The sequence below is a fragment of the Fukomys damarensis genome, unplaced genomic scaffold (genome assembly GCF_012274545.1).
Source record: "Fukomys damarensis isolate Sample0158 unplaced genomic scaffold, DMR_v1.0_HiC HiC_scaffold_32, whole genome shotgun sequence".
Lineage (NCBI taxonomy): Eukaryota > Metazoa > Chordata > Mammalia > Rodentia > Bathyergidae > Fukomys > Fukomys damarensis.
In genome coordinates this window covers 30,452,997-30,480,093 of record NW_022900944.1, presented here as the reverse complement: position 1 = coordinate 30,480,093, position 27,097 = coordinate 30,452,997, and positions in this window count along the sequence as shown.

Genomic DNA, 27,097 nt, shown 5'->3' with positions numbered 1-27,097 from the left:
TCCAGAGTCATGGGGGTTGGGCACAGACAGGAGCCAGAGCTGCCCTGATAAATACAGTGAGTCCCAGCCTTTCCCTCCTCTCATCCTACCTTTCCCAGGCTGGCCCTATCTTTTAGGACATATTGCAGACCCCTTCCTGCGCTAGAATCCTACTGCTCTCCGGCTGGGGCTCATTTGCTGCAGATAAGACCAGGACCTGGGAAGGTTGTGTGTGCTGCTACCACATTTATTTGAAAAAAGCTTTCCCTTTTGAGTCCATTTCATTCTCTTAGGGCTCAAACCGGACATGCAGTTGTGCTTTTCTGTTTGCAGATCATTTTTCTCACTGATGAGCAGACTGTGAAAGACACCAAATAAATGAATAAAGAGAAAAAAATAGTGGTAACAGAATTTAGGAAAGGAAGATTTCAAATCTTGAGGTGGGGCTTGGGCGGCCTGTCTGTGTCAGTCAGGTTTCTGTCTCTACAGCGAGATATCTGAGATTATTAAAGGTTAGGAAAGGTTAATTTTGGCTCACACTTTTGGAGGCTCCAGTCCATGGTGGTTTGGCCCCATTGTTTTGGATGCTGTGACGAAGCAGCACATTTTGGCTGGAGCTTGTGGAAGAGCAAAATTGCTTTATATCATAGACTTGGGAGCAAAAGAGGAAAAGCAAGAGACTGGGATCCCACAGTCCCTTCCAAGTTTGTGCCCCCAGTGACCTAAAGAACTCATGCTAAGTCCTTCTCTTAAAGGCTCCACCCCCCTCCCCCCATACTAGGGATCAAACTCAGGACCTTGCACTTGCCAGGCAGGCACGGCGCCACCGAGCTACATCCCTGGCCCTGAACACCTTTTAATAATGATACTTTGGACCAAATCTTTAACACATGGACATTGAACTTTGGGGGGCATTCGATATTCAGCCCATGGCTCCATCCCACTGCCCTGAAGGTGGCGTCACTCTCTCTGGTCCATCATAACAGAAGCAGTTCCTTCATGCAGGGCTCAAGGTCTGCCGGACTATAGCTAGCGCTCAGCACCATCTTCACCAAGAGTCCTCTTCACCCTCCACTGGCTTCTCTAACCACTTTTCCGTTCTATGTAGGACATCCACACCTTCCCAAGCACCTGCTCAGCATCCCCAGCACTTCCCACTGTGTTGGGCCAGGATCCCATGTGCTTAGCCTTTACTCTCTCTGCAGGGTCCTCTGCACCCCAGGGGATCAGCGTGTCATTTAAGTGTGTGGAAGGCCCACCCTCAGACTAGTGTTGGATAGCCCCATCTTCTGGGCACCTTTGCTTTTGCTGTTCTTGGGCCTGAGCATCTGCCTTCTCAGTGCACAGCTCACCTGCTTCCCCTGGTCCAGGTGAAACCTCTTCCTGCTCCAATCCCCTCAGCGGCCCTCAGCTCCTGGCTGGGAGTAGCTCCATCTCCTTTTATGCTCCTCCCCCTGAGCACCTTTCACAGCTGACCCCCTTTGATCGTCACTCATTTCTGTATCTGTTTTCTCCTTATTCTTCACCTCCCTGCAGCTAGCATGGTGCCTGACATACTGTAGAGGACCTAGAAAAACCTGGCATTTGCCTTTGGGACTGAAGCCTCGTGGTCTCAGGTGTTAAAGCCAGAGTGTGGCCTCTCTTCTCTATGGTGCCCAACCCACGCCTCTGCCTGTAAGAGGTTGGCTCTTGCTGAGTGGCCACTGAGGCCCAGCTGGCCAGGTGTTTTACTAGAAACTGGGCTAAAGGACTAGGCTTAATATCATTTAGCTGTGGGGAGACCGAGGCACCTGCCCCAAGGGAGCCAAAGGATTCCCTCAGGAGATGCAGTGCGCTGTAAGAGCAAGGGCTTTGGAGTGACTTGTCTTTGTGATCATGTTTTACTGTCTGTGTGACCTCAGACAACTTCTTTCTGGACCTTATTTTTCTGCTTTGGTAAATGATGTTCATGATACCTTTAGAATCACAGGAAATATCGAGGATACTCTATAAGTACCTGACATCTCAGAGATGCAAAATAAATGAGGGCTAGTATCACTATCTTTATCATCATTAGTAACCCTAGTTTTTAATTATTATTATTATTTTTGCAATCACCCTTGTTCCTTCCAGCTGTTGATGCCTGTGCTAGGATCACCCGAGGCCTGAGGTAGCCTGAAGAACTAGTTTATAATCAGGTTGGCAGATGTTGGATGTAAATGACCCCCCGCTGGGGATCACAAATTAATTAGTGTCGTTGGTGGAGGAGGAAGCACTTCAGCAGCTTTGATGGGACAAGCCAGGCCCCAGCTGTCTTAGCTTGGCCCTCGTGTCTCTGCAGAGGGGTGAGCCCTGCTGGTGTCAGCAGAAGGCAGGTCTCCCAGGGTCTGTAAGGAGCCCAGAGCTATGGAGAGGGCCTTGCCTGTTTGGCGGGTATAGGGCTTGACACAACCATGGGCTGAAGGATGCCTAGGGCTCCAGGGAGGCCACGAAGAGAAATTTTGCTACCCCACTCTAATGCATTGCCTGTGCACCCACCTCACTTTCCCCTCTGCCCAATTTCTAAGCCTATCTATCCCTTGGTTTCATTAGGGCCGGGCTGCCTGCTCTACTTGTTGAGAACTTCTGAAGCAAATCACTGGGCAGCTTCTAGCTGTCTTCCTCTCGAGGCCTCCAGAAACTCAGAAATCATGACTCATTCGTGACTGACATTGTCAGACCCGAGGCATGTCTGGGGCTGAGGAAGCCCCCCGAGCTCCAGCACTAGATTCTCCCCAAGGATTCTGGCGGTGAGGGGCTGCTGGCTCACTTGCCTGGCCCATCTGGCCTTCCTCCTTGCTCCTGTCTGTGCCACATGCCACTTGCTTCCCTGCAGGACCTTGGGCAAGTGGCTTTAGCTCAATGAATATTTATGAGATGCTTTTCCAAGTCTAGGATGCTGTACCAGGCTCTTTCTGCACATGAACAACCTCACCTAACAGCCTCCATGTACCCAGGTAAAAGTTATTATTCCCGTTTAAAAGGCAAGGAAACAGAGTCCAGGATTAACCTGGGCTACAAAGCGGTAAAGAAAGCAGGAGCTAGGATTTGAACCAGACAGTCTGACTGCACAATCTTTTATTTATGTTTGTTAATTGAAGGATAATGTCACAAAATACATAGCTCTTAGGTGTTCAGTTCAGTGAATTTTTTTTTTGGGTTACTGGGGATCCAACTCAGGTCCCTACGCTTGTGAGGCAGGCAGCGGACAGTTCAGTGAATGTTGATAAATGAGTTCAACCATGTACCTGGTCCTCCACACAAGACACAGGAATGCTTCACTGTTTTTGTTTGTTTATTTGTTTGTTTGTTTTTCTGGTACTGAGGATTGAGCCCAAAGCTTTCTCACTGAGCTACGTCCCTAGCCCATTGGCTCTTCCTTTCACCTCTTTTTCCCTCCCTCCCTTTCCCCTTCTTATTTTGAGGCAGGGTCTTGCTAAGTTGTTAAGTTGCCCGGGCCGGACTTGAAATTTTGATCCTGTAGCCTGCCTCTTTTCCATCAATTTCTGCCACCTCTCTGCCCACTGCGTGGGAGCACCAAATGTTTTGATTGCTGTCACCATAGGTAAGTTTTGTTCCTGGATTTTCTACAAATATTATATATGGTTACTTTCACTCAGAATAATGTTTCTGAGATTTATCCATATTGTTACACACATTAATCATTCTTACTTTTATTACCGAGTCATTCCATCACATGGATAGATCACAGATGACAGTTTATCACTTACTTCATTTACTCGTGGATATCTGGTTTGTTTCCAGGGTTGCTTACTATAATGACTAAAGCTTCTGCGGATATTTGCGTACAAAGCTGTGTGAGGCTCTATGTCTTCATTCCTCTTTGGTTGATGACTGGATGGAATTGTCGGGTCACAAGCAGGTATATAGTTGACTTTGTAATTGCCAGGGATTTCCTAAGGTGAGAATGCCACTTTACACTGTTACTCGCAGTGTGAGAGAATTCTAGCTGTGCCACATGTCTTGCATTGCAGATGGCCAGAGCCTTGAGAGCAATGTATCAGGGAAGAGCATGTGGCCTGGCTTGACCAATGGGCAGAGCGGGTGCTGAGAGATCAGTTGGGAAGGTTGCTAAGTTGAGACCCGAAGACACCTGATTTGCCAAGTGAGAGACTTTTATCCTGAAAGAAATGGGAGAGCTTTTGGAAGATCTAAAAATGGGGAGGATGTGCTGTTGGGAGCCCATCCAGGTCAGCTGTGAAGAGGTAGATGGGGCCAGGTGCTTTCCTGTGAAGTCTCAGGGATAATTCTTTCAGAAGATGGTCCAGGTGAGGAATGACAAAGCCCTGGCCTACCCGTGGAGGCGAGGAGTGGAGGGAACACCTGCATCTTGTCCTTCCCCCAGGGCAGTTGCTGAGGCCTCACTGGCCATAAAATGAGAAAGGACTCAATGGTCCTGTGATGACACAATAACAGACTTCATCCAAAAAGGGTGAATTGATGAGTCCAAAGGAAAGAGCCGTGATGCTCTTTAGGTGGTGACAAGTGGACCCAAAGTGTCTGATTGAGAGCAGATGTGGTCGTGCCTTGGCCCCAGAGAGTGGCTCTAGGATGAGCCAGTGGCGAGGCTGGGTGCAGAGCCATGGGGCAGGGAGCTCAGAGAAGTTCTGTGAGCTTGGAGTAGGGGTTGAGGGGACAGGGCCCATTGGCATGTAGCATTTTGTGTAGTCAGACAGACATGGGTTTGTCTCTGCCTTTCAGGCTTGCTCTTGATCAAATCCCTGAATCACCCGTGGCCTTCTCATCTCTCAGAAGGGACAACAGCCTCTGCCAGGGTATGGTTTGGGGCCTTAAGTGCCAAAATGCTCATGGAACATGTCCGCTCTGTAAACAGGGATTCTAGAGTGTCTGCGGACGTCACCCCTGAAGCTGCTTCTGGCCGCTGCTTCCCTGCCATGACCCCAAAGCAGCCCAGCACAGCTGTGGGAACAGTTTTCCAGGGAGACCCATCCCCAGGGTCCGAGTACCTCCTCCAGTGGCCCACAGTAGTGGCGGAGTCCCATGTAGGGTCTTGTGAGAGTTATTTATGCCCTTCAGCAAAGCTCTTCCCCGCTGCTGCTCTAGTTAAATGAGCATCATTCTGGCAGGTTCTCCGGTTGTGTGTGGCAGTAGAGGAGGTGGAGTCTAAAGACAATGTCTTCCCAAGGAGATTTTCTATAGCTCGTGGGACTCCAGGCCACTGGGTCAAGGGTGAGTCTCCCTTGATCAGGATGGAGCAGCCTGGCTCTCGGGACAGCGGCAGTTCTCTCTCTGCAGGGTGGGGACCGGGCCCCCTCCTTGCCTATAGGGTCATGGGAAGCTCAGAATGCTGAATAGTACCAAGATTGCCTGAAAAATGCTGTTACTCTGAACACCAGCAAATGCCCCCCCTTTCCTCCGAGGCAAAAGGAGTTAGAAAACTAGGGTAAGTGCCTTAATAAGAGGCTGTCATCGGCTCAACAATAGTATCAAAAACTATCAATTATTTAGATATGGGAAACTGGAGAAAAATGCTTTTAGTAGCACTTTTAAAGCCTTCATAGTGTCAATAGCACTGTTATTAATTTCCAGTTCCAAGATAATATTTAAAACATTGGTTACTCAAGTCCTGTGGGGGAAAAGAACCTTTGTAAACATTCAGCTTCCGAGCTAATGAAATTTCCATGGGCGTCCAGGGCACGGCACAGACCCAGCCTCCAGCACTGCCTTCTGTGAGCTGTCTCCGCCTGGACTTTGGCACAGGAGCCAGGCCCGAGAGTGGTATCCAGGCGTCCTGGCTGGCAGAGTGGACTTCCCTCTCCTCTGGCCAGAGCCTTGTCCGGCTTGGAATCACACTCTTGCCTGTCGCTTCTGCCCTTGATGGCCACTAGGGGGAGCCAGGGTTCTCAGCAAAAGGCTTCCAGCCTCTCCAGCATCCCAGAGCCAAAGGAATGCGCACCAGAGGCATTTTTTCCACGTTGCCTTCTTAGAGACCTGGCATGGGCAGGGTGGGTGGTTTCTGCCCTGGAAAGGAGAGCAACTTTCACAAAACCCATATCTCTGAACTATGGTCCTCCTCCATCATCTGCATATTAAATAAGAAAAACAGTTACATTTTGGGTGATGTGTACCCAGCTTTAAGACGACCTCTCCCAGGCTGCCTTTCAGAGGAGCCCCCGCCTCAGCTGTGACCCTTAAGCTTTTTGGCGCCTGCCTGGTGACGGCCCCAGGGCCTGGTGTTGTCTCTCCAGAAAGAAAGAAGCCTAGGATTGTGCTTTATTCCTCCATCCTCCCCCTCCTCTTCCTACTCTGTCTCCACTTCTCCTCATAGTACTCCCCACCTTAACCCCATTAAGGTGGGAACTGTGTGCTGGAACTGTTGGAACAGAGGATGATGACGATGATGATGATGGTGTGTGTGTATGCACACGCTTGCATGTATGTAAAGGTCAAGAAATGATTCCAGTGTTCAGTATAGAGATGCAGAAATTTGATTCAAGGCTTGAATACTTCCCAATGTCTATTTGAGAAACAGGAAAGAGAACAGGTTTGGCAACAGAGTTTCAGTCTTTTCTCCATCTGGAAGAGCTAGTGTGATGTTGGGTGATGGACACCTGCTGGGTCTTCTTTATCTGTAAAATGGGGTTAGGCAGCCCTAGCAACTGTTTATCAAGAATCACTATGGCGACAGGAAAGGGGCTCTCTTAACTGCTGAGTAAGCATTGTCTCTGTCATGAGTCCGTCCTCCCTCTAGGCCTCTTGTCCCCACATTAAACAATTATTTCCTTGTTTATCTTCCAAAACCTCATTCTATCCCAGTTAGAGCTGATCAAAATATATGGTCTGTGCTTTAAAATCACTGATTACAGTAAAAGATGCTACTTCCCTTCAAAATTCTCCCTTTTTTCCAAACATACTTATTCCATCACCCTTGCCACTTTTTGGAGTAGTTTCGGAAATCTTGTTCCACAAGTCTTTTCATGGCTGCCTGGATGTCCTGAATCAAAATGTTTATAGCCGTTTCTGTCAAATGAAAACATCGCACTGTGTCTTCATCAAACTTATTCACTGGATCTGGCACCCTGTGACTTCTCGCTCTTCCCCAAAGTCAAAATGGCCATGAAAGGTAAATGTTTTGAATTGATTCATGACATTAAAGTAGCCATGGTGGCGCAACTAAAGACACTCAGGAAGCAGGATTTCCAGAACTGCTTCAGAAAGAACAACAGGATAAGTGCATTCAAAGCAAGGGAGAGTATTTGAGGGAGATTAATGGCAATGTTTTTTTTTTTTTTTGTACCAGGGATCAAACTCAGGACCCTACATTTGCCAGGCAGACAGCTGCCCCACTGAGCCCAAGTCCTGGCCCTGACAATGTATCTTTTACTGTAATAAATTTAAAAACTTTAACCATTCACTTTGTTTTTCCATCCAACCTCATACACGTCACTGGGAATCCGTCAGAGCAGGGGTGGCCATTTCCCTGTTCAGGTCTGCTCAGCTTGCTAACTGCACTTCCAGGGTAGGCACTGGCCAATGTTGTGATGACGGGGGAAGTGGGAAGGATGCTAGACTTTTGCCTCGGCAGTAATGGACATTAAAACTGAAAAGCACAAATTTATAGGGTAAGCTTTAATGGAGAAAGAAGAGAGAATGGGGAAGGGATTTCAGCTTGAGAAGAGCTGAATAAGATACAGCTTTGATGGAGACAATCACACTGTCCCATTAATAAAGAGAAGGGACCAGCTTTTATGGGGTTGCTGGGATGGGCTTGGGTTTGGTAATTTTCCACTGGTTCTTAAGTATGGAATCTTCTGATGGGTTGGATTCTTGTGTAAGATACAGCTCAGTGGCTATTCTCACCCTTGGAGATATCACGGCACCCTCTGCGGTCACAATGCACCTGCTCTTTATGATGATCAGAGTAAGGTGATCAGGGGAGAGTGCATCCCATACACTGCTAGCAAAGGAGGGTGGGGCAAAAGATCTTCACTGGCAATGGACAACAGGTGCTAGATTAAGGACTGAGAATCTTGTCTCTGGCAGGGTCCCAGGCTACTTCAGGAATAATTCTTCTCTTTCTGGTTTGGGCCCCCGCACTGATGGTGGCACATTTCAGGTGGGTGGGGACTCTGGTGTGACATTCAGGTGTGTAGGTGGGCCTTGGCTGTGGGCTTGGGCCATGGGGTCACCTGAGGGAGAATCAGACCATTGAGCAGGTAGCCTCAGGGGTCTGGGATGTTGACACATAGCATTGGACACAGTGGGATTGGGTGAGTTCCAGGACAAGATGGGGGCTGTTTCCGTGGGTGGCCCTAATGTACTTCCTCTTCCTGCCTTAGTGAAGGAGGGAGGTGGTACTGCCAGCTCTGCCTCCTCCCCCCTGCTTTTTTGTGGTACCAGGGATTGAACTCAAGGCTTTGACACTGAGTTCCATCCCCTGTTCTTTCTTCTTGTTTCTCTTCTTTTCTTTCTTACACTGATCTTCCTCCGTTAGCCTCCTAAGTGCTGGGATTATAGGCATACACTGTGCCTGGGTGTCTCTTTTTTTTTAAATTTTCATATTTTGAGATAGGGTCTCATAAGTTGCTAAATTACCCAGATTAGCCTTGAATTTGTGATCCTACTGCATCACCCTCCCAGAGTACTGAGATTATGCCTGACTTCTTGCCTTTTTCTGAATGCAGAGTAAGCTGGAAGGACCCAGGCAGGTGCCTTGGGCAGGCAGAGTACTCAGTGGGATTTAGCTCACCATTTTCCTTCCTGGTTACTATCCATACTATTTTTGTACAGCTTCCTCTAAATACACTTATTTAAGTTAAAAACAAAGGAAGTCAGTTTCAAGAAAAATACTAAATAAACAGCAGTACAGGTGGTATATAAATGTGGCAAAATCCCGATGATCCTCTAAGGGTGACTATAAAGTGTTGAGAACACAGGCTTTGGAGATCTTGGCTCTGACTCTTCTGGGGATGTGGTCTTGGGCCTCTCTGAACCTCAGTTTCCCCACCTCTAAGAGGGCCTCATAACACCTTCTCAGGAAGGCTGCTAGGAAGAGCAAATGAGGCAGGCGGAGGAGCCACTGAGCTAAATCCCCAGCCCCAGGAAGAGCGAAAGAGACATTGCATGCAAGTGCTTAGCACAAGGCCAGACACACAGGAGTGCTTGAAAATTGTGCATTATTAAAAGGCTAATTTGCACTGGAGGTGGCTGGGGGCTGTGGAGGAGAGGTGCAGAGTTCTTCTCCCTCTGAGTGTGTCCCTTGTGCACAGAGGATGCAAGGAAGTGGGGCTGAGGAATGTTCAGGAAACCCAGAGGGCAAGACCTATAGAGCCAGGCAGGACAGCCCATCTGTTCCATCCCACACCCCAACAGGAAATCCGCAGCTTTCTGACCCCTGGCCTGCCATTCCAAGACCTCGTCCTTCAAGATTGAATCAAGAATTACAATTGCTCTTCATGAGATCCTGGCACTGTTAACCTCAGAGATGTCTGGCCTTGAAGTCCACATTCTCTACTAAAGTTCAGTACAGAACAGCATCAGCTGATGAAAATTACAACCATCTTTCGATTCACAAACAAAAGAGCTGCATTTGAAAAATATTAATGAGCTTTCCAGTTCATTCATTCATTCATTCATATATATTTATTCAGACTGCACTGGCAGCTAGTATTGTAGCCTTTGTTTCAACTATGGACTCTTTCTGGTACAGGCCTAATTTCAGTTCTTTAAACTGAAGCAAAGGGCAAAAATTCCAGGGCTGTCCTTGGCTCAAGCCAAGAATCCTGTTGTTCATTTGCTTCAGGTATTTGTGTAAGTCCAGGTTACACACATGCCTTGCTCTGAGTTATCTGCTTGTGCAGGTTACTCTGTGGTCTCTTTGCTTAGTTCGCAGTCTTCAGGCAGGCGACACCAAAATACCTAGAGCTCAGCTTTAGGCACATTTGCTGGGTGCAGTGTTGCTGCCAGGAGCTAGCACTTCCTGAACCAGTGTTTTCTTGCTTCCCATCCCAGCTGTCTTTTGTCCTCCAGTTCTGAGTTACTCCATGCCCTTTCTTCTCTATGAAGTCTTCCTGAGGCTTGGTGGCCCTCGCTGTTCTGGGTTCTTCTGGAGCCCACAGTTCAATCACACCACAGGGCTGGTGTCCCTCAAAATATCAGCTCTCCCATGGTCTCTGTCTTGTCTTCATTGGGCAGGTGATTGTTGGGATCCAGATCCTGGTCTTAGGACTAATATCTGCTGAGTAACACTGTGCATTACGCGTGGTACATTTCCACCCATGAGCTCAAGCCCGCCCTGTCCAGGCAGGTTCTATACTGATCCTATTTCACTGCAAGAAATTAAGAGGCGTGAAGGTCATATGGCACGAAGCAAGAGGAGGATCTGAACATGATCTGGCTCCAAAGCCCTGGCACCTTCCTCTGCTCCTCCTGTTGTTCTCTGTGGCATGGTGCTAGGCTCAAGGGAGACTGAGGAAAATGACAGTCCTCACAAATCTAAGGGATTGAATGTGGAAATCTGTCTTGGGGGCATTAAGTGACTTTAGCCACAGGTAAATCAGAGCTGCTGTCACTTGTTATGGATGTGTGTGTGTGTGTGTGTGTGTGTGTGTGTATCTTTGTCCAAAACTCCTATCTGATTACCTTAACACTCTCTTCTGTCACTAGATGCTGTCCCTCCTACACTTTAATTCAAAGCATTTATTTATTTTTCTTTGCTTTATTCCCCAAAGGATTTGAGGTGACCTGCAAGAAAACATTCAATAAAGTCATAATAAAATATAAATAAGGACAACAAGGGAAGACACTTGTTCACATCATGATGCTGTGTTTCCTGTATCCCCGGCCCTTCCTGGACCAGATTGTCCTCACTGCATGACATCCTTGGGTGCAGAAAGGTCTTGCCCAGCATGTGCTCTAAATAAAACACATTGCACGTTGTGGTCTCTGTGGTTCCCATGCACAGATGTGGGGCTTCCCTGGGCTTCCGTGTGCAGGTATGATCAGTAGATTTGCTTCCCAATCAAAGTTGTTAATTTGAAAGGCGAGTCACTGTCAGCCTTCCTTAATCCTCTCATCTTCCCTTCTTGATCAGCCTCCTCATGCCAACAGGGAGGCTCTGCCTGCCTGTCCTAACCTGGTAGCTTTGCAGGCATGAGGAGAATGCAATGTCTCTTCTCTTGCTAGTAGAGCAGCAGCATGTGCCAGGAGCTTCTACGTGGGCTCTGACCTCCAGCCTGGCACCTGAAGACCTGCTCCTTGGGGCCCAGTGCCTGTGGCTGATACCCTGGGCTGCAGAGTCATGGGACACCAGTCCACCCCTGTGCCCCCTCCCCATGATGTAGAATCATATGCTGCTCCAATTTGCTTTGTTTATCTCAAGGAAAGGGTGTCATGGGGTCCTCTGTGAGCCCTAGGCCCTGTGGGACCAGGAGAAAGGGATGGATATGGGATTGTGCTTGCTGTGCTGCTATGGGGCCTGGGGTCAGGGAGGGGAGTTGGTGTGTGTGACCTTGGGGGACATCACAATGGTGGAGATGGTGAGATTTCCCTCTTCTTCCCCTGGAGCAGCTCATTAAAGGATCTGCAGCTTCATTTGGGGAGGCTATGTGCCTATTATATGTGACTGTGTAACCAGGGGGACTGAGATTATACCCCAGAAGGCTCTGGGAATCAGGCTTAAGACTATTTGGATGATTGTGCTGCCTGCTGATCCTTGGAGGGCTTAGAGAACTGGGTTGGAAAATGCTAAGGGGAGGAGTCCTTTGGAAAGGGTCAAGTTGAACTCCAGCTTTGCTCTCTATCTACTCAGTGGCCTTGAGCAGTTACTGAACCTCCAAGCATCTAGAACAGAATTCTTTATATTTGAAGATGACTAGACTCGACCTTTGCAGAAGTCCTGGCATCTAGAGAACCCGAGCATCCATTGATCTCCTTTCTATCTCCTCGTGCTTGGAGGTAGGGTCTTGTCTCATTGAATCTGTGCTGTTAAAACAAATACCCTAGGTGAGTGACTTATGAGCAGCAGTATTTAATTTCTGTCTGTTCTGGAGGATGGGAAGTCCAAGGTCAAGGCGCTACTGATTTAGTTTTCTGGTGAGGATTCTGTTTCTGCTTCCAAGATGGCACCTATCCTGCAGGGGACAGAAGCAGTGTCCTCATAGTGTGCAAAGGTGGAAGGGGTACGAGGAAAAGCAGCTTTCCAAAGCTTTTACCATAAAGTCATTAATCTCATTCATAAGGGCTTCACCTCTTAATACTAGCACAGTGGCGACTCAGTTCCTGCACATTACGGGGACATGCAGCCCATAGCAGGTGTGAGTAAGATGACTGGAGATTCCTCCTGCTTCAAGGCTGCAAGGCTTGGACAGAGGCAATCCTGGTATGCTTTGGAGAGTACTTGGATGAGGTTCTTGCTTGTTAGGAGCCTGGCTTTTTTGGGTGTAGACAGACATGTGAACAGGTACTTACCTTAATGGGAGCATATGACCTGGGTGCATTGGAATGGATGCGATTGACAAAGCTGGGGGTAGATATGGAGGTGTTGGAGGTTAAAGATAGGAGATGCTAGGTGCGGTGGGCGGGGAAGTGGGTATTCTAGGCACTGGTATGAATAAAGTCCAGGAACAGCGAGACTTCTTGGTGTGGTGAAGGAAGGCAAAGGTTTAAGTGAACTTTGAGCATGACCTATTTTGAATCCCAGAAAGGATGCTGGATTTGTAGATAAGGGTGAGAACATGGTAGACACTGAATGCCAAATCAAGGGCCGTGGACCTGGGCTATCCTCAAGTTCCACACACCCTACCAGTACAGCCTTCGTGGATCTTAGACCAGAGATATAGGCTATCACACCCAAGGGCATTTTAAAAGCATGTTTCCATAGCCTGGTGGGCATTGTGCTCAGTGTCCTAACCCACAGATGCATAACCCACCTGCTTACAGGAGGAGAGGTTTAATTTGGCTTAGAGTTCATGGGGTTCAGTCCACAGTCTGCTGGCTCCAAGGCAGAAATATCATGGCAGAAGGACATGGCAGAGGAAGGCTGCTCACCTCACGGCAGCCAGAAAGCAGAGAGAGAAGAGGGAGGAGCGAGGGACAAAAATATACCCTTCCAGGTCACACCCCTATGGCCCTCCAACCAGACCCCACCTCCTAACAACACATTAAAGAATGAGCTCATCACCGATCAATGCGCTGATGAGCATAGCACACCCATGGTCTAATCACCATCCCAAATCCCCACCTCTGAACACATGATGAGACTTTGTGGGACTGTCCAGATCTAAACCATCACAATGCTTTGGCTCAATACTCTTCTGTGGCTCCTCACTGCCCCCATCAAGCCCACACTTTCTGCTCAGTCTCCAAGGTTGTGGGATCTGATCACCCTTGTCCTCTACTTCCACCAAGCCCTGTTCCCTCCTGCCTCCCTCATACTCTTTTCTGCCCACCCCTCTTAACCGGACTCTCTATTGCTCATCCTTTGGGACTCAGTTCTGGCATTGCTCCCTCCAGAAGTCCTCCTTGACTTCCTTCCGAGTTCCATGGTCTTCATATTTCTGCGTCTCAGCATGTTTCACCCTTGACTGTCTGGCATCCCCAGCTCCAGGGCAGGGCAGGGCCAGGGGCAGGTCTGTCCTGTTCCCTCCATACCCCGGACCTTGGCAGTGTCTAGCACTTAGTAGGTGCTCATTAACCCTTTTTACATGAATGAGTGATCAAGTGAACCAAGGCAGGCCTTTTATTCCCTCTTGGCCCCAGCTGGGCCCTGCGTGCATCCATTGCTGCTTTAGACACTCAGAAACTAAGGTTCCACTGCTTTGATTCAGCACATGTTTTTATTCTGTGCATTCCTATTTCTGACTTTTCTATCTCACCACCTGGTGCACAAAAGCACTCTACTGTTCCATATCCCTGAGCCCACCCACTCTATTTCTGATGCTCAAGACCCCCGGATTCTTCAATAGGATGGCTTTTCATCTCCCCTGGTGCAGCCGTCTCAGAAATGTGTTTCAAAGCTGCTGGAGAGTGAGAAGCTGTGGCTTTGATGTCTCTGTTAGCTTCTCTGTGGGGGACAGGCCAGCTCATTTAGGTCGCCTGGGGCCTGAGGATGGGGAGACAGTACCACTGTGGGGTCCCAGGGAGATGTAGAGGGCAGAGGGCCAATCAGCCAGGACTGAAGGCCACAAGGAGACTCCTTGCCCTGTCACTGGGCTCCATCCTCTGCCTGCCTCTGCCAGCAGGTTCCTCCTCTGGGGGCTCACACTGGCTTTGGCACTGACCCTGACTTGTCTGCAGGCCTTGGCTCCCATTGCCTGGGCGCTGGAGCCTCCTAGCTGCCTCCTTCACTGGAGATTGCCCTTGGCTCTAGGGAACTCTGTCTTCAAGGGAAAGCCTGATCCCATAGCTGATGACTGGCCTAAAGGGAGAGGCAGTGATGCTGGCCTGGTCCCCCTGGCTTCAACGTAGGAGACCTATGAGGGGTACCCTGGGCACACCCCACCCATCCTGGGTACAGTGGAAGGCTTCACTGCCACTCACTGTAGTCAGCTCTCTCAATCCCACCTCTTCCCTTTCAGGGGCTCTCTCCTTAGTGCACAAAGTAGTGATGTTCTGCATGAGAATTTTCAGGAACCTACTAGGATGTCCTCTCACCTGTTATGTAACAGGGGCCTCCTAGTCAGGCAAAAGTGTAACCACTGAGGGGTGGGATGTGACACGGTAGCCCAGAAGGTAGAGCTCTGTTGCAGACACCTGGAGTGTCACCTGGGGACCTGGCTCCCTCTTCTGGCCTTGGCCTTGGCTCCTGCAAAGCCTGGGCTGGGCCTTCATTACAGATAGGGTGTAGGCGGAGCCATTCTTGTAGGGCCAAGGAGTAGGAGTCCCTTTTATAGCTGTCCTGGGATTTTTCCTGAGTAAGGGACACAGGAATAGTAGCCAAAGGGAAGCAAGATATAGCTTATCGGGAGCTGGACAAGCATGTGACAGGCATCTGGTAAAAGGTGGACGGGGTGCAGCATGGCCATCAGGTTAAAAGGAAGCTCCCTACACCCTACTGATGTATCCAGTATCATGGCACTGGATGGCCATCCTGCCTCTTCTTCTTTGACCATTAGGAAGTACAGGACAATGAGCCCTGAGTGACACAGCGACCTCTTTATCAGTGCCATCTCATCTGACTCCCTGAAGACCAGGCCTTACATGGGGGTGCCTGGAGGGGCTGAAATATAAGGGAGGAGGCCACCCCGAAGCTCAGGCCCTTTACCTCTGCTGCTGCCTACTTTGGTCACTGTGGCTGCTCCCTGAGAGGCCTCTTCCCCCTGAGGACCAGCCTCCTGTCTTGGTAGCTGCTTTGCTGCTACCACTCCTGCCCCAGGCACCTTCCTGACCAGCTGTGGGGCAGAGGGAGGGCCATCTGGTGCCAGCTACAGCAGGGCCCTGACAAGCTTGTGCTGCCTGGTAGAGGAGTAGGCGGCAGACAGATGCCACTGCCTGTTGGTGGCAGTGCACTGGCATCTCTGTGCACAGAGTCCTTTTCACCCTTCCTAAAGGACTCTTGGAGGGGCCAATTATGCCCAATTCCTGGGTGAAGGAGCAAGGGGCAGATGATTTAAATAATAAGTCCCAGGTCACCAGGATGAGGGACAGTGGAGCCAGGGTTAGAATCACATCCATGTGTCTCAGTGCCTGCTCTTTCCCTCATACACCTCAGCAAGTTCAGAACCTACCAGATGTCAGATTGGAAGCCGGGACTCCATGCTCATGACAGAGCCTCAGTGCCATCCATGTGATGGAGATGGATCTCTGCCGTGTATGGGTCTGAAATGAACACGTGCTGCTCATGTCTGTTCCCCACTACGGCCCACTGGGAAGGGTGTGTCAAGGATGCTACCCATTTTAGGAACACGTGGACTTGTTCCTCAAGGCTCCCATTCACTCTGGCGTGGGCTCCCCTAGACCTTGGAGAGCCCTCTGTACCCTACCCCCACAGGCCCCCTTGGCCAGCCGGCATCACTGTCACCTGCAATGGGAAGGGTAGTTGCTGCCAGGGTGGAGAGGTCTACACTGCACTCGGATTTCTAGTGAGGTCCAGGGAAGCAACACTGGAGGTCTCTGGAGAGGGCGATTCACCCACTCTCTGTCAACATTTTGATGTACTCAGCTCCTACTCAGGGCTGGGCCGTTTCTGTTCCTTCTGGTGGAAATTGGGGAGCAGGCAAGAGGCCAAGCAGGAGTGGGAAGGGTGAATTTGGAGCCCTGCTGGCCATATAGATTCATTGTGGATTTCTCAGGCGGGCTCCCTAGGTCCCTGGCAGCTGTGGCTACTGTAAATTGTTCTCAGAGGGATTCAGCAGTGCTTCTCCTCAGTACTTGGCTGCACAGAAGCTTGGTGTGGCAATTCCCAGACACCTTAGAACTCTAGAATGTGTCTGGCCTTTGGATTTACAAATAGCAAATGCTGCCTGGCGGGCCTCCTTGCCGTGGTGGAGTGGAAAGGAAGCAGCCCCTGGGACTGGGCAGCTCTGGTTCCGACCCTGTCCCTGACACTTGCAAGCTGTGTGACTTTGGGGAAGTCACTTAAGCTCTTTGGGCTTTTATTTCACCGCCTAGGAAAAATGAAGTTACTCCTACCTTGTCCCAGAAATTGCCACAAGGTGGAGGAGGTGAAATGGTGCCTAGAGGGACACATGTACCAGGGACACTGCAGACTCTCAGCAATGGGCTTCCTGTCCTCTTCGGACCCTGCCGTTGTGGGAGTTCTTGTGTTTTCCCATGGGGACTGCATCTCTGTGCCTGATGGTTTTGCTGGAGCTATGGAAGGCTACTCTGTTACCCTTACCCAGACCCATAGGGGGCGCTCCTACAGGTGACTGAAGCATCTAAATACTCCAGGCTCTCACATAGGCTGGGCTAATTCTAGATGGGTTTTCCTTCCTAGAATTTCTTCAAGTTGCCTGAATTTGCTTCCTATTGCTATAATACACTCTGACAAATGTGGTGACTTAACATAAATGATTACTCTGTAGTTCCTGAGGTCAGAAGTCTGAAACAGGTCTTACTGAGCCAAGTTCAAGGTTTTGGCAGGTCCGTTCAGGAGGTTCGGGGGTCAGGGGGAGAACACATTTCCTTGCCTTTTCTGGCTTTTTGAAGCTGCCTGCACTTCTTGGCTTGTGGTTTCCTCTTCCATCTCCAAAGCCAGCAGTGGCCAGCTGAGTTTTCCTATGTCACATTCTCTGACTCTTAATTCTTCTCCCTCTTTCTCAGATAAACTCCCCTGCATTGGCCCCTCTTGGATAATTGAGATAATTTTCACATCTCAAGATCAGCTGATTAGAACTCTAAGTCCATCTGTACTTTCAATTCCCTTTCTCTACGTTAGGCAGCATTTCACAGCTTCTGCGAATCAGGACGCAGCTATCTTTGGAGGCATCCTTCTCTCTGCCCCGTCACCTCTGGCTGGCTGCTAAAACAGTACCTTCTCTGGGTGCCTCCCTTCCCTGTGTCACTTGCCTCCTTCCTTGCTTCCAGATGATCTCTGCATCTCCCATGTAAAAAATTTGCATTTCAGTCTTTGTTTCAGGATCTTCTTCTGGGAGAAACACAAACCAGTATGCTCTGTGAGCCTTTAAAATTAAAGGTGTTGGGCCAAAGGCGGGGAAAAATCTGGACTCCATGATCGAAAGCCATGCATTTCGATTAGACAGGGCTCTGCCGGTGCCTGGTGGCTATCAGCGGCCTCCCCACCTCACAGAAAGGAGGCTAACAACTTGCCTCCACCTCAGGACTCCCCACTCCTGCCAGGTAGCACACATCACTGCGCTAATGAATGCCTCGTTCTCCTCGCTTAGCAAATTCCAATTTTAAGTAATTGCTTGAATCAAAGTTATTAATTGGGTCCTTAATACACTTCAGAGTTGAAGCTAGTTTTGATTAGTCTCCTTCACTATTAAAATGGAAAATACATTTTCCACTGGGTGGCGATTTTCCTGGATAGCAGCCTGGTTGCTAATGAACACGCTTTTAGTCATCGCCGGACTTGGCATCGTTTGGCACCTTCCCCCTGGCATTGCTCCTTTTCCATCATCAAAGGGGTTTTTCATGTTCACAGCCTTTGCTACGGCCAGGCACCCAGTGGACACTCAGTGGCTGGTTGAACAATTCCTCTGGCCATTTTTAAATAAAACTTAAAATATACAGAAGAGCATCAAGTCAAAAATAACAGTTCTCTTATTTCCACTGTTAACATTTATCATAGTTGCCCCAAATTGCACAGATATTATACGACTGCAGTGCTCCATTGCCCATGAAAAAATTGAGAATACAATAGATAAATCTCAGGTCCTCATTTCTCTATACCCTAATCCCTTTTCTTCCCAGTGGTATTCTCTATAATGAATTTGATGTATTCAGTCCTTAAAAAAAAAGAAAAGCCTTTCCCATGCACTCACATACCCCTAGGAAATAATAATATCCCTGGGTGTATTTTCCCTTTCATAAGTGGCATTATGCTATTCCTACCATTCTGCACCTTGTTTTATCTCACTCGACAATGTGATTTGTAGGGCTATGTCCAAACTGGCAATTCTAGTTAATTTCTTTTAACTGCTGTTCTGTATATTAAAAAAAAAAAATCCATCCTATTAATAGACCTGTAGGTTGTCTCCAATTTCTCTTTGCTATTGGAAACAGCACTGGACTGTGTGTCCTTCTGCACGTGTCTTTACGCACATGTATGTGCTGGGTCTCCAGGAGACCTTGGCAGGGAAGCCACCAAGTCACAGCCAAAGGATGCTATTCACAGTTTCAGTGGAAGCTGTAATTCAGAGCGACTGTGCCAGCTGCACACTTGCCAGCAGCCTTCCCGGCCGGGGTCCTCACCTGTACTCAACAGCATCTGCCTTTGGCCAGGCGGAGGGTGCAGTGGGTGTGCTGAATCCAGATAAAGTCACCACAAGGGCTGCCACTGTTCTTCCTCCCAATCCAGAATGGCAACCAAGTACTTACTGTATGTGGAAGTTTCTATCCTCCGCATTTCCCTTCATTCATTTATGGATAAGGTACTGGCCAACCAGGTGGACACCAGGTAGGAGATGAACAGCTGACAGGGGCTGGGACCCCGGAGATGGTGAATTCTTAGCTATAAAGGCGAGATTCCATGTTCTCTGCTGGCTGTGGCTGGAGTAGGGGCAGTGGGATGGTCTGTGTGAGGCTTCTGAAGAACACGACAGTGTGACTGAAGGGCTCAGCTCATCAGTCTGGAGCAGACCCTTTCGGTTAGATCTGTGCCTGGTAGGGCTGAAGTCCTCGCTCCACCAAGGACTCCTAGGCCTGGCAGAGCCATAGAGGGGCCAGGGTGATGGGAAGGCTGGTGCCCTTGTTGGCTTTTGCCATGCCTTGGGGACTGAGCCATTCCCTAGGCAGAGGCCTCCCTCCTTCCATCGCCACCAGGGAGGGTGGCTTTCTGTCCTGCAACACAGGCTGTTCCTTCTGTCTGATAGACGTGCACAGTAGCCTGGAGTGGAAGGCTGCCGTGGATGGCATCAGAAAATGAGACCCACTCCCGACCCCTGTCCTGTAACCAGCTCTGCTCGCTGTCTGGGGCTATGCAGCCCTGGACACTGTCCCTCCTGGGAATGGGAGCCTGGCCCTCAACCCTGGGGGACTGTGAGCTTGCATGGGGCCTTTCAGAGGTGTGGGGAGAGCATCCTTGTATGAGGTGCTCAGTGAGGCAGCGCTGTAGCTCCTGCTCCAAAACCGCGCTGAGTCAGTCAGGAGGGATTTTCCTACCCGTGAGATGTTGGTGTACTTTCAGTTTGAAAAGAACAAGCCCTCATCTTTGCGACAAGCCTCGCTGAGGTGGAACAGCTCATTTTATAGATGTCTGCTTCTGAGATATTATTTACCTAGTTAAAAAACAATCACAAGAAACCAAACGCTGGGCTGCATTGCTTGCAATCGATCGCAGGTCTCCGAGGCACCAAGCCTGAGGCCCTGGGACACCCAGGGTGCAGATGAGAGTGGGCCCCTCAGTCACTTCTTCATGGGACCCTGCCATGGCTTCGGGGAAGTGCTGTTACCCCTGAGGATGGTGTGATCTGTTGACCAGGGTCTATGGTGGGCCGACTGCGGCTAGGGTAGGGGTGGAACAACTTCATGCCACCTATTCTACAGGTGCCCCTCAGGGGAAACTGTCTTCATCTTCCCTGATGTCAGAGGTCACTTCGGTGTGCAGATTTTTGTTTTCAAAGCATACTGCAGGGCCTTCCTGAAGAAGAGGTTTCTGTTTAACATGAGACTGGGGAAATGCTGCTTGTTTATGAAAGCACGCGCACACACACACACACACACACACACACACACCACAAAACCTGCTTGACTCTGTATTACCAGAATCAGCCTGGAGGCCTGGATGAGGTGGGGAGATTTTATTTTATTTATTAAATGAAACAGATTTTTCTACTTGCTTCTTGGATGCAAGGGCCATAAATTCCAAAGAAAAGCAGAGTCCCAGTGATGATGAGAACAGTGCCTGTGAGGGAGGGGAGGCTCGTGAAGCTCCTGTCCTTTCCAGACCACTCGAAGGTCCCACTCCCCGAGGGCTGGCCCACAGGTGACACCCCATGCCTGGCACTTAGCAGGTGCTCTGTGACTGTTCTGCTTGAGTGAACCCATCTAATACTCTGCTGGCCTCCTGTGGCTGGTACCAATGTCCCTTCTGTGAGATCCCGGGCTTTCTCATGCTGCCCCAGCCTCCTGGTGTGTCTGTGTGCTCTCCCCCAACCTCATTTCTCTGGCTGTTTGGCTCTAGCTGCTCTTGTAGGACCTTTAAAGCTTCCTGGGGATTGGTCTCACTGGAGCCCCCTCTCTTACCAGAGTGCTTCTTTCACAGCATCTTCCATCTTCTTCTGGCTCCTACTCCCCTTGTGGTGCCCATAGACTGTAGAGTCCCTGGGGATGACCCAGGAATATGGAGACGGTGTTAGGAGCTCTCTCCAAAAGCTCCCCCAGGTTCCTATCTCCAGGGCCCAGTCCCCCGAGTCATACACGCACTCAAGCTAAGCTGTGCAATCCTCAGAAATCCACAGAAGGCCCCTCTCCTGCTCAGTGTTCTGCTTGTCACTCAGCCTCCCATCCAGTCTTGTTTGCAGCCAGGCGCAGCCCAGGGCTCCCAAAATACTCATTTCCAGTCCCCTCTCTCTTCTCTTTCAGATGGAAAATGGATTTCAGCCCTGAGATTCTGGAGGGGGGGCTCCTCAAGGTGGTGAGGCTGTAAGTGCCTTGGCTGGAACAGCCCCAAAGCAGAAGGCCGGTGATGAATTTTCAGGAGAGTGAGATGTCCCACCTTGGGAGATGGCAGGCGTCAGAGTGGACGCCAGCCAGGGTGGATGCCAGCCATGGGCTGTTCCCATGCAGTGGCCCGTGTAGCTAGGGTCTCCAGCCTCCTCCTCTCCCCCGGCAGAAGTTGAGATGCCCAAGGCCAGAAGAGCAGCCAGGGACAGGAAATGAGCCTCAAGGCAGGGAGGGGAGTAAGGAGACAAAAATTAACTAGAGGGCCCTCATCTCAGCTCCAGCTTCTAATCTGGGGGCCAGTTCCTCTGTTGTAATATCTGATTCTCTACGTGCTTGAGGGTTTTGGTAATGAATCAGTTTTTGGGTCCTGTCATGTCCACCTTGTCATTGCCTCCCAGATTCCTGGATGTGCCCAGGACAAGCAGGACGTAGCCCTGGCCAGGCCTTGTCAACTGAGTGTGCTGTTCCTTCCTCTCCTATTCCCCTGATCTGGGATCCCTTCATGTCCCACAGTCCTCCGTGCTTCCTGGACATTGTGGGGACCTCCTGTCCCCCTATTAGAAATACACTCATAGTGGTATTGTCTTACCTTGTCATTGCTGAGACAAAATACCTGACACTGAAGGTTAAAGAGGGAAAGGTTTATTTCAGCTTACGGTTTATAGAGGTTTCAGTCCATAATCAGCTGGCTCCGAGGCAGGATGGCATGGCAAAGGAAAAAGAGTTCATGGAAGGCAGAAAGTAGCAAAGCAAGCAAGAGATGACCACAGCTCTTTCTATCCCTTATATCTTATCCAGGCTACTTAGCGTGGGTAGCACTCACACCCTTAATCCTAGCAATGTACCATGAGTCAATCCCAGTGTCACACACTCTAGATCCAGCCACCTCTGAAAAATCCCCACCTATGACTGTATGAGGCTTTGGGGGCTGCATCAGTCAGTGTCTACTACAGAAACAGATTAACATGAGATATACAAATACATAAGAACTTACAAGATCGGTTTACAGTGGCCACCCACAGAGTCAGATGAGGAAGAATGCAGAGGGACTGTCTGCACCCTGGAGCCTGAAGGCTTCAGCTGAAGGTCTGCAGCTCACCACAGTGTCCCATGGATATCAGGAGCCTGATGGGTCAGTGACGGAAGGCTGAAGAGTCTGCACCGGAAGCCAGGAGATGACGTCCAAGGTGAAGGAGAAGACTGGAGCGCCTCCAAGGAAAAGAAGCAGATCTGTCCCTCTTCACTTCCCCGTTATATCATCCACATGACAAGGTGCTCTAGTGTTGGTCTTCCACACCCTGGGGTGTAGAATTGCTGAGCCAATTTAGCTGAGCTTCTCTCACTTAAGTTGACACAATCAACTGTCACAGGGGGACATCTAGACACCAGCCATAGCAGGTGTTTTCAAGGCTTCCAGGCGCCAGTAGCAGCAGCCCCTTTGCTGAGCTGAGACACAAGTCCAGACAGCACCCCAGAAAAATTATATTAGAAGTTTTATATCATATTTGTTTCTTCAATTTATCTGAACAAATTTGCTGTATTTTGATGGTGAAATTTCTTCCTGCATTAAAAAAATACCAAGTAACATGAAAACACACAGATGATAGATTAAATTTCATCAATTTCTGTCACTGGGGCAGTGCCCCCACATTCTTCAATTAATTTGGAAAGATGTGAATTCTTAACTCGCACAGGAGATGATCTGTCCTGAAACTGAGCACACATCAACTCATTGCGTGGGCAGTTGAAGAAGCCTTGGGTACGTGGTCCAGTTCCCAGGCCTCGCCTTCCAGTCATATCGGCCCAGATAGCAGACGTATGCATGAATGAATGCGCCTCCAGGTGATTCCAGACCCTGCCATCCAGTAGTCTCCAGATTTGGAGTCTTCCCTGATGAGCCCTCGACATCAGGGAGCAGAAACAGGTGGCTCCCACCGTGCTGTCTGAGTTCCTGACCTGTAGGACCTGTAAGCATCGTTAAATTATTGTTTGCAGCTGCCAAGTGTGGCTATATGTGTTCAACAACTATCTGTGAACAATTCACCAATAAAGGGGCAAAATCTACCACCAGGCCACAAAGTGCATAACGCTTTTAAACACATTAGACGCGAACCCCGCTTCCCTCAGAACACTTAGTTCCATCTCCGGGAACAATGTCATAGTACCGTATACAGGATTTGTTAGTGTGGTCTCTTTACTATCATCTGCTAGAAGCTTTTTGGCAACGTAGCACCTATGCTTATGAGGTATAAGATTCTCCCCCCGGTGTGACTGACATCCTTCGGCCACTTGGTGGTGGTGGCCATTCTCGGATATGAATTCGGAACATCTTGAAACATAGAAGTTTATGGATCTCTTTTGCTGTCTGGATTTCTTACTTTAGTCCAGCCCAGCTGTGAATCCTTGGGCTTGTTTGTGCTCATCATAGCCACAACTGGTCCTGCCCCGGGGCTTGGAGCGTCTTGTTAGAATTCAAAGCACTGAAGAAGGAAGACCCAGCATCCCCTTATCTCCTTTGGCCTGCTGCCTCCATCTCCCTGCAAGGCTGGGAACTCTACCACCTGACCCAGCTCCTCGTTCCTCCTGCCTTGATGACTTTACTGTGTCTGTGGGGTACTCAGCTGTTGTCTGGATTACTGTAGGGATGGGCTTGACCACAGCACTTAATTGACCAGCACCCTTTGAATGTTTTGACTATTAGTCTTCTCCTTTGGGGCTAAGCCATATGGTGTTCATTCATCCAGTCACCCACTAATTCATTAATGCAGCAGGTAATTGCAAAAGCCTTCCACTGTGCCAGCACTATCCTAGGCACTGGAGTATCACCGGTGAGGAAACCAAGCAAACAGAGCTATTGAAACTATCACATGGGATGCAGGAGACAGACACCTGTGTGGCCTGCTCCTCACACTCCTTGGCCAGCTCGGATTTCAGCCCCAGCATGGTGCACGGTGGCCAGTTCCATGGTGGCTCAGACTTGCCTGACAGCGCACCCACCTCATGTACGCCCCAGGTGCCTGTTGGTTCTCTGCTTGTAGCCTTCCCTGAGGTGGGGACTTCTCAGTCTGTGCAAGCCTGGTCATATGGTGCATATGTGAAAATATACCCAGGATTTCTTCTAATCATCGATGTTAAAATATCCCAACATGGAAAAGATGACCATAAAGGAAGGCCACGAAAGGAGTGCCAAGCTGCTCATGGGGACAGAGGGAGAATCCGACTTGGTTAGGAGGCAGAAGAGGAAGTGAGCAGAGCCTGGCCCAGGGCCCATATTGGGGACTTCAGGGAAGGAATGGGGAAGGCAAGTAGGCACTCAGTTTAGGATTAGACACATTGAGTAATTTTAGAGGGCTCTAAGCTGTGGGGAGGAGCATTCCTTAGTACCTGGCCCTGGGTGATTTAGGGCAGGGGAGTATTGGCTTGGTCTGTGAGAGCCCCATAAAATAGATGGCTGAGGTGTGGGCTCTGGATTGGTTGGTTTGTGTATCAAAGGCACAAGAGTCTTTTGATTTCTCAAGAGAGGTACAGTCTCTTCAGAGACAAGACCTCAAATGCTAGAGCATCCAGCATATTGATATCGGAAAATATAGTCAATACAAGGCATGAATCCTCTGGCAATCCTTAGCTAGCTGTGGCTGGGAGCTGGTGGACAAATGCTACCAGCAAATGTACCTGTCCTTAAGGGGCCCAATTCCAAGGCCTTCCATTGCTTCTCATGGGGCACCAGCAGGGCCAGCCCCATTGCCACAGTCAATGCCCATAACACCCCCTTTGATGGTCTTGCTCTTCCTTGTCTTTTTCTCTCAGTCCTGCTGCCTGGGAATCTTCCTGAGTTGATTTCCTACACCCTAGTCTTGGCCTCAGGTTATGCCTGCTGGGAATCTCACACAAGTTGCCTGACTCTTGTTGTTTTATAGCTTTACAGTAGGTTCAGGAGAATGTATCAGGAAAGCTTCCATGACAAAGTGATGTTTCCCTGGAGCTGAAGAAAGACTCCTCATTTATTGGGCAAAAGGGCATTGGGCAAAAGGGCTGGGAGCAGAGCAGTCCAGGCAGAGGAGCTGTAGTACAAAGTCCCCGAGGCTGTCAAGAGGAGCATGGCCTAGTCTAGGAAGCCATTCAGGAGATCTCCCAGACTCCAGTTCCCAACCATCCCATACTCTTTCTGTCCCCACCATCCTCAGAACAAAGCTACCAGCAAGTCTTGCACAAACCTTGCATGTCCAGTCATTAAGAAAGGTGAGAGCACACCTGTGTGTCCACACATTCCTGTTTCACTGCTGGGGTACAAGAGGGAATCAATGGGTGAGTTTTCATGTAGGGGAAGAGCAGAGACGCTCAGGTAATTTGTTGTACGAGCCAATTGTTAGGCTTCTTTCTGTAGGGCAGTAGTAAGGGGGGGCGCTATCAGGCTGTTGTGCATGTGTGAATGGTCCCTCTCTGCCCCTCTCCCCTCCAAGATATCCGGAAGATGCAGCCCTTTCGTGATCCTGTGACTGTGGGGCCTGGTTTCCTGGTCTCCAAAGTCACTCACTCAGGAGGGAACAACCTGGTCTCTCTCTGCGTTAGCCCTCCCTCCTCTGAGATGCTCCGGCTGGGTCTTGGAGTGGCTCCTCTTCTTCTCACTCTGGTTCTCCTTCTCCTGCTGGCCTGTCTGTGGTGCTGAAGCACTAGGCCCGGCTCTGCAGTGGCTGGCCACAGGCCCTGGGATGGGGTAAGCAGAGACCTGGCCGCTTTGGAGTAGCTTGCTTAGAAGTCTTGGAATTGCGGATCTGTGTTGCAGGATTTGTGTGCTGGAAGCTAGGAAAAAAAATCAGGCAGCAGAGGAAGGAAGAGCAGCGGTAAATCTGAAGCCTCAGGGAGCCACTATACCCCCAGGTATTCTAGAGAGCGGGAACTCATCTCTAGGGACAAAATCTCCAAGCTCCATTCTTTCCCAGAGCTAAGCTGACTCCTGCCTCCGCCCTCGTGGACCTGTCCCCTGGCTGGTGGTGAGTGACAGGAGGTTTGGGTAGGACGGCTGGGCTGCACTCAGCAAAACTCCTCCCTTTCCCACCCTCCATGCAGTTCCCAAGCCTGGCCTGGGCGGTTTGCTGGGGGTGAGTGGCCCGGGCCTCTGCCTCACCCCCTCAGCCCTGATGGGCACCAGAGAAGCCATCAGGGCCTCTGTCACTTGCACACTTGAGTCTACAGGCGCCCCAGCACTGCCTTGATTTAGAAGTTATTTTTTGTTTCCTCCTATTCTTTTTTAATCTCCTCTTCTTATTTGCAAACAAAACTTCCCAAGGCGACCATCCTGGTTTCCTCTCTAGTTGGATGACATCGGGGCCAGCTCCTTAATCTCTCCGTGCCGCAGTTACCTCTTCTGATGTGCCCTCCACTACCTAGGCGTAGGAGAGGGGCCATGCAGGAATTCGGAATTGCGCATTTGGGAGCCACTACTGAGGGTAAGAAAAAGAACCCACCACCCTCTTGGGCAGGGGTGGGGTAGCAATGGGGCACTCCTCAGGCCCTATTTAAATGCAAAGAGAAGGGGCAGCCTGTGTGCCTATGGCGCGCCTTAGGTAGCAACCGAACGCTGGAGCTGGGGCGGGGTAACCGGGAAGCCCGGCAGCTCAGGCGGGGAGGTTCTTGTAGAGAAAGTGGAAACGTGGCAGCTGCACAAGGATCCTCGAGGCCGCCAGGGGGCGCTGTGGTCACATGGCCACCGCCAGCCTCCGCGGACCCTGAGCCGCGCTCCCGAAGCATCTTCGAGCGGGGCCAACGCGGCTCAGCTCCAACGCGGCTCAGCTCCGCTCCTGGGCATGCACAGGCCGGCCTCGTGGGCGGC